The sequence below is a fragment of the Balaenoptera physalus genome (genome assembly GCF_965194825.1).
Source record: "Balaenoptera physalus genome assembly, chromosome: 12".
NCBI classification, from domain to species: Eukaryota; Metazoa; Chordata; class Mammalia; order Artiodactyla; family Balaenopteridae; genus Balaenoptera; species Balaenoptera physalus.
This window is the reverse complement of record NC_138897.1, coordinates 16,906,809-16,917,086: the sequence shown is the minus strand read 5'-3', so window position 1 is coordinate 16,917,086 and position 10,278 is coordinate 16,906,809. Positions and strand designations below refer to the sequence as shown.

The following is a 10,278-nucleotide window of genomic DNA, read 5'->3' as shown; positions in this document are numbered from 1 at the left end:
TTAATCATTCTGAGATAATTTAGAAGTTTGAGTTTATTTGCAAAATAAATGTATTTTAAAAATACAGCCAAACAGCTACAGAAAAAAGATCACCTTTTAAGCAAAAGAAGCACATTGCGCTGTTTGGCAGGTGACTGGGGGAGAGGCGGGTTGTGTGAGGGCGCATGTGTGCTTGCGTGAGTGTGTTTGTAGTGCACATGCGTGTGAAGAATTTTAATTTCTCCAAAAAGCCAGGTAAAACGCCTTTTAAGTCTTATTCAACTGGGACTTTTTCTTTCTTTCTGGAACCAGGGAAAAGCCAGTGCTATGATCTCCAGCTAAAGTGCCCAAGTGATCGTCCTCCCGTCGCGCCTCTCTCCTTGGGATACTGCCCCCTAGAGGTAGGATGTGCCCCTGCACATCACAACTGCCGTGGTTTGAAGGGATTTCAAGTGCATTATCTGAGAATTCCAAATTCATTCATTAAGAGCTTCCCCTGACAGCAGAATCTAGCTTTAATTTTGATAAAGTAAGTTTTCAAAGGCCTGAGGGGGAGAGGGAGAGGAGTGGAATAACTTGTTCTGTTGAGTGTCTGTTGACCCATTAAATATGCCAGACAAGAACTAATTTTGTTCCACCTGGAGAAAGTCTCTTCCTTTTCACTTTTCTGGCACATTTAGCCCAGTCAAGAACTAATTAAAGTCCTTCTCATTTCTTAAGGCTGCCCGTCTTCCAGGCAGCACGTCCTGTCTGGTTTCCCACGTGGCTCTCAATAGCGGCTGGATACAAAGAAGTGAGACATTCTCGTCCACCTTTGGATGCGCGGCTACTGTATTTACGGTTCCTCTCCCTGCACCCTAACAACCTGTGCCTGAGACTTTTCTGGTCCCTCCTATGTCTCTGCATGAGCTCAGGCTCTCAGATGGGATCCTTTGCTCAGCAATTACAGTGAGTGATGTGCTGGGCTGCGTAAGACATGGAAAGGGCCCTGTATTCATCCCCAAGAAAGTGGCTACACATCACGACCCCAAAATGTAGGTGGTGTGTTAGGAAATTTTGATTGCAAGAAGCAGTTTTTTCTTAGATCATCTCAAGTGATTCATTCTTACAAATTTCACATCTTACAAATCCTTGCATATTTCTCAAGTACCTACTATGTGCAAGGCACTGAGCTGGGGAGAGTTTTTTTGGAAGGGGCCTCATGGCAGGAAGGAGACAGGAATCACAAACAGTCATAAGGCAAGGCCTGTGCAAAGTGGACAGATAGTCAGATTCATGAGTAAGCCAGAGACTGGGATGTCTGGTCACTCCCCAGACTGTAGAAATAAATCAAGTCTCAACCGTGATGGTGATTCATTTGCTCCATCTTTCTGCTCTTCCTGCTGCCTTATCTGCCTCCGTCCTTGCCTACAGTTTCTGCTCACCTGCAACTACTGCTGACTCATATGCTGTACTAACCCTGGGGTCTCATGGCCCTGCTACTTCATGGCCTCTGCTTGCCTGCCTCCTTGGGGTGTCTTTGCAGTTTCCTCATGTGCTATCAAGTGACTTCTCCCTCCCTGTATCTCCAGTTTGAATCCCTGAGCCAGAGAACTGGTTATATTACCATTGGGGCAGCTTTCACTCCAAGCCAGGACATAGGCTGCCGGTCAACCTTTGGGGCAGAAAAAACAAAGGGCGTGTGTATGAGAAAGTCTAACACAGAGAGTAATATGTAACCTTCACTCTGAGCAGGAGCTATCCATTCTCCAGATGAAAAGGTAGGGGAAGAATTCTCAGGATAAAGGGACAGCATGTGTCAAGTCTTCAAGTGGGTGGAGTCTGGAACAGCCACAGAACCCAAACCCAACTAGTATGGCAGGAACATGGTGACCTGCAGGGGATGAGGCTAGAGAGGTGGGCAGGGGCTGGCATCAGGATGGAGGGGAAACATAGGAGGGAAGGCGTGAGTAGCCACGACTTTCACTGATGGGTCTTCAAGACCAGGGGTTGACAACTTACAGCCTGTGGGTCAAATCCAGGCTGCCACCTGTTTTTGTGTGAACTAAGCATGGTTTTTGTATTTTTAAATTATTGGGGAAAAAAATCAAAAGAAGATTATTTCATGACATGTGAGATATATATGAAATTCAAATTTCAGTGTCCATAAATAAAGTTTTCTTGGAATTCATCAACCATCCCCAGTTGCCCACACTATCTCAGTTGAGCACTGAAACTCTTAGATCCTGGAAAACCCCTACGTCCCAGGCAAGTTGGGATGGCTGGTCACCTGGAACACAGCCAGTTTCATTCATTTACGTACTGTCGAAGGCTGCTTTCAAGCTCCAGAGGCAGAGTGCAGTAGTTATGACAGAGGCCATATGGTCCACAAAGCCTAAAATATTTACTATCATCTGGCCATTTGTAGAAAAAGTTTGCTGACCCCACCTCAAGATCAAGGAAGAGTGGATAATTTATCTGATAAAGCAGGAGAATATGACTGATTGTTACTCTCTTGAGAGTGTTGACCACGCCTATTCACTTTCTCCACTGGGAGCCGATTCATTTTAAAAAACCTAAATTAGATCATGTTACTTCCCTGTCCAAGATCCTTCAGTGGCTTCTCATTCCACTGGGAACAAAACCCAAGGATCCCATACCTCCCTCTCAGACAGACCTCATGTCCTCCTGCTCCTCCACTTGATCATCCATGCCATGCCCGTCAGCGTGCTGATCGTCAAACATGCCAAGTGTGCTCCTGCCCCAGGACCTTTGCACTTGCTGTTCCCTCTATCCAGAAACTTTCTCCCAGACATACGCATACATCACTCCTTCAGGTTATTCTTGTATCTATTCAAAGTTGTCCTTTCAGTGAAACCTTCCCCCTCCTTGTAGCACTCTTCACCTGACATCACTTGTTTACTTTCTTGTGTCCACACTGTGTCAGGGACGTGAGGACAGGGAGCCTGCTATATCCCCAGCTCACACATGGTGGGTTTGTGATAAATATTTGTTGGAGACACGAATGATCGGTAAAGCCAAGAATTGCATGCATGTCTCCAGGGACATGTCCCCATTTATTGGACCATATAATTGCTAATCAATATTTCATTCTGGCCAATATCCGTCCTGTTACAATAATGCGGCTGCCTGTCTCTGTCATCCACGGGCCTCTTTTCCTGCCAAACACCTTGTCTTTAATCATCTGAACATCTGCTCTGTGGATATCTCATGCCAGATGCCAGCCTGAGACGCTGCCATGTCTCTTGCCCTAAGGATGGACGCACTAAATCCCAAGTCCAGGGATGGAATCAGGGTGATCCTTCAACCTCCTGAAACTGACGATGACATTTTACGCATAGCTGCACTTTTCTAGGGTGAGGGTCCAGAACTGTCATCCGACCCTGGCGAGGGTCCTCGACCCTCAGGAGGCTGAGGAGCTCTGATTTTAAGCAACAACGGTCCATCTGCCTAAATATACGCCGAGCTCTCTAGTCTGTGTTTCAGGCCCTCCTGTGGGGGCACCTCTGCTCTCCGATATCTTGTGATCGATGCCTGTGTTCTCAGTCCTCAGCTGGTTCCACTTGGGGTGTTCTCTTTGCATCTCTGGAAGGATCTGCCTTCTGCCGCGTTCTGGAACCGTGTAAAGAACCAGCAGGCTCCGCCAAGGCTCTTGGGCCCCCACCTAGTGGCTGCTCCACGGAGGCCGTTTTCTTCCAAGCAGTGAGAAGTTCTGCGCTGAGCCATGCACACCGCGTCGTGGACCAGAGAAACTCTTCCGAGGAGAGCTGCTGGCCAGGCCCTTCTGGCAGAATGGCTTCAAGGCGCTTGTTCACGAACATACTCTGTCAAGCATCTGTGCTGCGAGATTCATTTCCTGCCAAGGTTCCCTGCCCATTTCCCAGAGTAACTGAGCGGAGGCCACGCAGCTGTGGAGGCAGAGCCTCGGGTTCCTGATGGGGAGGTACTCCGAGGGCACCCGGGCACGGTCCTTTCTAAGAGGAGCTTACGGGGTGGGGGGGACCCTAGAGTATTTACTGTGTATCCGTAAATGGTGTAAATATATGCATATAGTTATACGAACTGTGGCGATTCTCTTAAGCTGTTATGCAATACAGATAAAAGGATAAAAATAGAACAGACTAAAGTTATTTGGTGAAACATCTTGTAAGCACCCTGAAAAGTTCAATGTTGACTCGTGGAGTGACCCACCCAGTGAGGTGTCTCTGACTCAAAGACAGTAAACATGCCCGAGGCACTGAGGCCAGAGACACCGAAAGCCAGCTTGAGGGTAGTGACAGCGGGACCCCAGCAAAATGGGGGCAGGGGGCAACCAAGATGGTCTGGGGATCTCTTCTGCATATCCCTTCTTTGCTTCGATATTCTTCCTGGAGGTTGCTAGGGCTCAGATAAGCGAGGGCTTTAGGGCTTAAAATGACTGTCCAGGGGATTGGAGCTCTAGAGGTGAAATGGTGAGGGCAGAGGGCAGGAAAGCAGAGCACCATCCCATTTGGTTCACTACATCCTCTGGGGCAGAGGTGGTTTTTCTTCCTTATCTCAAGCTCATCATTGGGAGGGAGGCTGGAGGAAGGTGACTCATGGCCGCAGGACCACATCTAATTTAAACCCTCCTTCTGCTGCCCTGAGGGCTTTGATTTATCGGTTTCCTGTAACACACACCTGGAAACAATAGCGAAGACCCTATCGATCTCCAGGACTGTATCACGAGGCACTGTTAGCAAGATGTGTAAATACAGACATAAAGACAAAACAGGACACCCTCCTGGGAAGCTGCAGCAGTGCCAAGTGAATCAATAATCGAGGGCGAACTTTTCTGTGGTCCGTTGATTCTGAGAAACAGCTGGACTACCTGCAAACAGCGGCTGCCTCTGTTGAATTTCATCTGCCAGGATTTTCCCACCTCGGCCAATTGCTACCCTCCCTGCTCTCCTTCCGGGTGGAGATGACCTGTATGCAGGGTTGGTCCCTGCCCTGTAGAGCCCTGGGAAGAGCTGCCTCGAGAAGGAAGTTTCCGGATGCTAGAATGGAACAACATAGTTTGGTTTCTGCCTTGCCCTTGTGTCCCCTCTCCCTCTCTGGGTCCCTCCAGGCTGCCTGTGACTTGCTTCTGAGCCCGTTAGAAGCGATGTCTTTCCGGTTTCCCGGTGCCCTCCCCTGCTTGTTGGCACAGAGATGCCTCAAATGGCAAGGCGCCCTCCTCTAGGCTCCTCCACCCTGACTCCTTCCTGGGCAAGCACTGTACTCTCCGTATTCTAGCTGCTCAAGCTGTGTCTGTGCTAAGCCTTCAGCGCCTTATAACTCCACAAAAACAAGCCGGTCTCTGACCAATCAGCAAAGCCCCTGCCTCCGTCATGCCCCCAGCCTGCTCCTCCTTTCTCCCTATTCAAAGGAAACCTCCTGTGTTTTCAGGCAAATTCGCTTATTGTCACCCAGGGGTGCTCTATTTTCTGTTTGCTTCTGAACCCTGGCTCTTGAGATTCTCCCCATGGGGATACCTTCCTTTCTTCTCTCTGTTCATCCATCACTTCTTTTTATGCCCTGCTCAAAATTCACTTCTTCCAGAAAGAAGGAAGATGAAAGAGGAACTGGCGGTTGGAAGGGCTATTGATCAAAGCTGTGCTTATCTAAAAACAGCAGGAAGATAATGCAGCTGGGCTTTTCAGCAATTCCTGGACTGTCTTTAGGCAGCAAATGCTCCTTGATGCTTGAAAGTGAGGGTTTTTAAGAGACGTGCAGCAAAATTATTAAAACTTTGATTTGCTCAGCCCCCTTAATAGAGGGACTGTATAGCCTGGGACCAATAAAACATTGTAAAATGACTTGAAAACTGAAGCCTGAAAAAAATGCATTACATCAATCCACTGTATGACATGATTTCTTCTCATTTTCCTCTTTTCTGAATATCAATGATAAGGAAAAATATAGTTTATTTACAGTTGTAGGTCATTTTTAGGTGATGTTTTATTGTACAATTTTTGCCCTCGTGAATAGTAGAATGATTCATGAAACTCATTCCTCTATTATGAGTGAGATATAGATACTTATAGATAAATAACTTCTCCAAGCTAAGAAGTATATAAAAGCTTGGAAGTTGTAATGATTCATATTTATTGAAAGCCACCCTAGGTCAGTTATTTTTATATGTAAATTAATTCTCATATCTTTGCAAGTTAGGTATCATTACTCATTTTGTAACCAAGCTGGACTCTGCTGTGTTCTCTGCCTCTTGTTTATAGAAAAACCTTAGCCTCCTAAGCCTTCCCTGAGTTCCAAAGAGCAAATTTAGTCAGAGAAGGGAAAAATGCAGAAACCAAGGAAAACAGTGAAGCAAGACAAAATAGGAGTTTAGCCATAAAACAAAGAATTTTAGTTCCTCTTCAGGGGCTATAGATAATATTCTGAGCCATATCCTTGAGCTGTTTTGCAGATACTGAAATCCCCACCAGGTGGAGGAAATTAACTGCGTGCTAACCTCAAGCACGTAGACCCTAGAGTGGCTGGAACCAGGAAGTCGATGATGTTGACTCTCGATTACCTCACCACCAACCAATTAGAAAAATGTCCACGAGCAGAGCATGCACCCCACAATTCTCCCTCAATCTGTCTTTAAAAACCTTTCCCTGAAATCCGTCAGGGAGTTCAGGTCTTTTGAGCATGAGCTGCTCGTACTCCTTGCTTGGCAACTGCAATAAACACTGCACTTTCCTTTATCACAACCCAGTGTCAGTAGATTGGCTTTACCACAGGAGGGCGAAAGAACGCAAGTTTGATTCAGTGACAATTTATCAGATGAGGGAGTTGGGTTCGGGGAGATTAGGTCACTCCCAGCTCCTTTATTAACAAGTGGTATTGGAATAGGTTTGTAGCAATCAGATTCTCGCAAGAGATAAGAGCTCAATGGATGTGATGCAGATGGAGATGTTGACGAGGCTATTACATAGATGGGTCTGGAGTTCAGAGAGATAATTTGGGAATTGTCAGTGTATAAATATGCTTGGCTGTGACACTCCTCACTTTCACAGCTAACCCGCTGCACAACTCAAGGGGGCAACAGTCCCATTTCTCCTGTGTGAAAGACAAGGACACAATTTGGGTTGAATTGTCCCTGCAAAAACTCATATGGTGAAGTCCTAACCCCCAGGGACCTCAGAATGTGACCTGTGTTGGAGATAGGGCCTTTACAGAGGTAATCAAGTCAAAAAAAAAAGGTCATTAGGAAGGGTCCTGATCCAGTATGACTTATAATAAGGGAAAATGTGGACCCAGACACGCACTTGGGGAGAACTCCACGTGAAGATTGGACTCATGCTGCCATAGGTCAAGGAACTACCAGAAGCTAAGAAAGGGGCTGCAACAGAGCTTCCTCTATCACCGTGAGAGGGAGCGTGGCCCTGCCAACACCTCGAGCTGGGACTTCCAGCCTCCAGAAGCATAAGACAATCAATCTCTGTTGTTTAAGCCACCCAGTTTGTGGTACTTTGTCACAGCGGCCCCAGGAAACTAATACAGACACCAAAGAAAGTATTGTGGACAACGTAACTCTGGGAAGCAACCACTACCTTACCATTCATGTAGAGGTAGACGGAGAAAGAGGAAGGGATGGGCTGGAGAGGAAGATGGAGGTGAGACATCCCATCAGAATTGCTTCTGGTGCTAAAATGAAAGTTTGTGTCCCTAAGAAGCTGACAGACTGGTTTTTCTTAGTATCTGATAAAGAGCATGTAATGTTTGAAAAAAGCCTCTGAGATGATTTCTACCTTGGTCCATGTGGGCCTCTCATAAAAAATAGAATTTAAAAAATTCTTGATCTTGTGGTACCATTTGCAGTTTAAATATTTGTTCACTGCATCTGTCAAGTGGAAGTCTGTGCTCACATGACCACACAGATGAACCTGGCGGTCCGTCTTGCCTTTCAGCTTTTATAGAACAGTTTAGAACAAGCCAGTTCTCGGAGGATTTCAGAGCTGCTACAGCAGAGAGTTGGAAAACATACCCTTTGCTGGAAGGCAGAAGAGGGTTTTGTGTCTCTTTGATTTTTTAGAACTATTTAAGCCCAAGTGGCATCTGCAGATCTGAATGGGGGAGAAATGCCCATCTGTTCACTTTTGCGCACACTGGGCCAGCAGAGCAGAGCGTACACAAAGGAAGCAGGCCAGGACCGGGCCGAGGCCAGCTCCCCCCACCTGCAAACAGTTGAACACGTGCCCGACACACACACAAAACAGGATGCATATTTAGAAAAGAGAACACTTTATAATTAGAAAATAATTGTTACTTCTTTTGGCATTCTTTTTAATAAGAATCTATCGAAACCCTTTGCTATTAGGAGGCTTATCAGAAGCATGGTTGGGGAGGTGCCGATACAACAAGATAATGTGAAATATTCACACGGATCCCAAACCAGACCTCTCCAGAACAGGATGCCACTGGCAAGAAGTCCTCATCTCTCTGCCATCCTCATTAGTGATAAACCTGCTGTTGAAAACACCAGCCCATTTTAATGAGGTGTCATTTCTTTTTGTCATCTGCCCTTCACGGAGCTCCGCCGTGGAGCCCTTTAGGAAACGGAGATGCTTGCACGCATATGACAACCCTGCAGGCATCAGGCACCAAATCTCCAGCCGGACCCACCAGGCTGTCCCAGCTCCACCCGGGGTTGAGTGTCTGTTGTGTTTATAGACCTCCTAGCACCTCACACTTCCAGAGACAGACGGGAAAAACCATAGGAACTGGATGTGGTGCAAAGTGAGCTAGAACAATGGCAACGGGTGTGGGCATTTCTGAGACCCCAGAAAAACTCCTTTGGTGTAAGAGCTCACGGCACACTCAGCCTGTTAGTTGACTGTGCGAGGAAAACCGCCATTCATCTCAGAACAGAAGGTCAAGGTTTGGGTGGCTGGACAGATGGCCAGACAGCCCCACAAAGGCCATCCCTGGGAGCGCTGGCTGTGACAGATCCCACTGTGGGCACCCCTTCTGTCCCTGGTCCTCCAAATGTTTATAAACAGATGAAATCAGATTATGATAAACAATCAGGGCACTTTGAAAAAGCAGCTAAGCATCTGTAAAAGGAGGCAGGGGCAGCTCCATCCACCCACCCTGTGGGCTGCCTGCAAAATGCCAAATCCGGGAGGAAATCCTTTCCTTTCCACTGTCTCCCCAAGTCCAAATTCAAAGCCAGCTCGGGCTGGGTGGGGGGAGGAGGGTTACAGGATGACTTTGACTTTTCATTTTGTACCTTTCCGTAATTTTTTTGAACACTTGTGTTGATATTTTTTATAATCGCAAATTATTACCAAAGAGAGGGTCTCTGGTCACACCCACACTGATGTATATAAACTAATTTCAATAAAAATGTGCCCTGCGCTTTTTTGTTCTTATGGAACTTTCTGGAACTCCACTGCCAAATACATCTGCAGGATCTCTGCAGGATCTCTGCAGGGAAAGCAGGCTACAGGCTGCCTCATAGAAAAACTGAGCATTTTGTAATCTGTAGCTGGGGGAGTCATTTCAGAAGAAAAGCTGGAGACGACAGATTTTCTGAAAAGATGAACTGTGCGTAGCTGAAGCGTTTTCTCCTTCAAATCTCTTTTCAAAACAAACATCGCATCTATGTCCTCTTTTTCATCTAAACCCCATGCCGGTGGAGAGCAGTATTCCCAAGCGGAAGCAGCCAGGAGCCTCCTGTGGACGCCTGCCGCCCGGGAGGGCCTGCACACGGTGACCAGCTTGCGGCCCTGTTTCTCTTTGTCTCCACATTGCTCCCTCCCAGAACTGAAGAAGCCGGATGCCTCCTCCAGCCGACTGCTGTTTGAACTCTAGGCCTAGCCACTCCCCTCAACATTTCAGGCCCTTCCTCCCTGTGATCCAGACACCCCTCCTAAGTGTGGTCCCAGGCCAGTCCGCAGATCCCCTGGGAGCGTTATGGAAATGCAGAGTCTCAGGCCCCACCCCGGACCCACCGAATCAGAGCCTGCATTTTCACAAGATCCCAGGGGGTTCGTGTCCACTTTCAGTTTGAGGAGCCTCTTCAGAGGAGGAGGCCTAATAACCCTCCCTGGTCAGGGAGTAGTTGAATCATCTTCAAAAACAACCAGCTATCTGAAAAGGCCACATCCTGTAGGTTTCCTCCTTTGTGACCTTCTGGGAAAAAGCAAAACTACGGAGACAGTAAAACAACCGGTGGCTACCAGGAGTTGGGTCTCCGGGGAAGGAGGGAGAAACCGGTGGAACACAGGGGATTTTTAGGGCAGCAAAACGACCGTGGGTGATGTTGTGACGGTGGATACATGTCACTGT

At 47.3% G+C, this 10,278-nt stretch overlaps 1 protein-coding gene across 2 annotated transcripts in view; it reads right to left on the bottom strand.

The window, feature by feature from the left end:
• ALPK2 (alpha kinase 2) overlaps positions 1-10,278 on the bottom strand; it is a 138,655-nt gene that overhangs the window by 40,489 nt on the left and 87,888 nt on the right. The gene's annotated exons all lie outside the window — the stretch shown is intronic.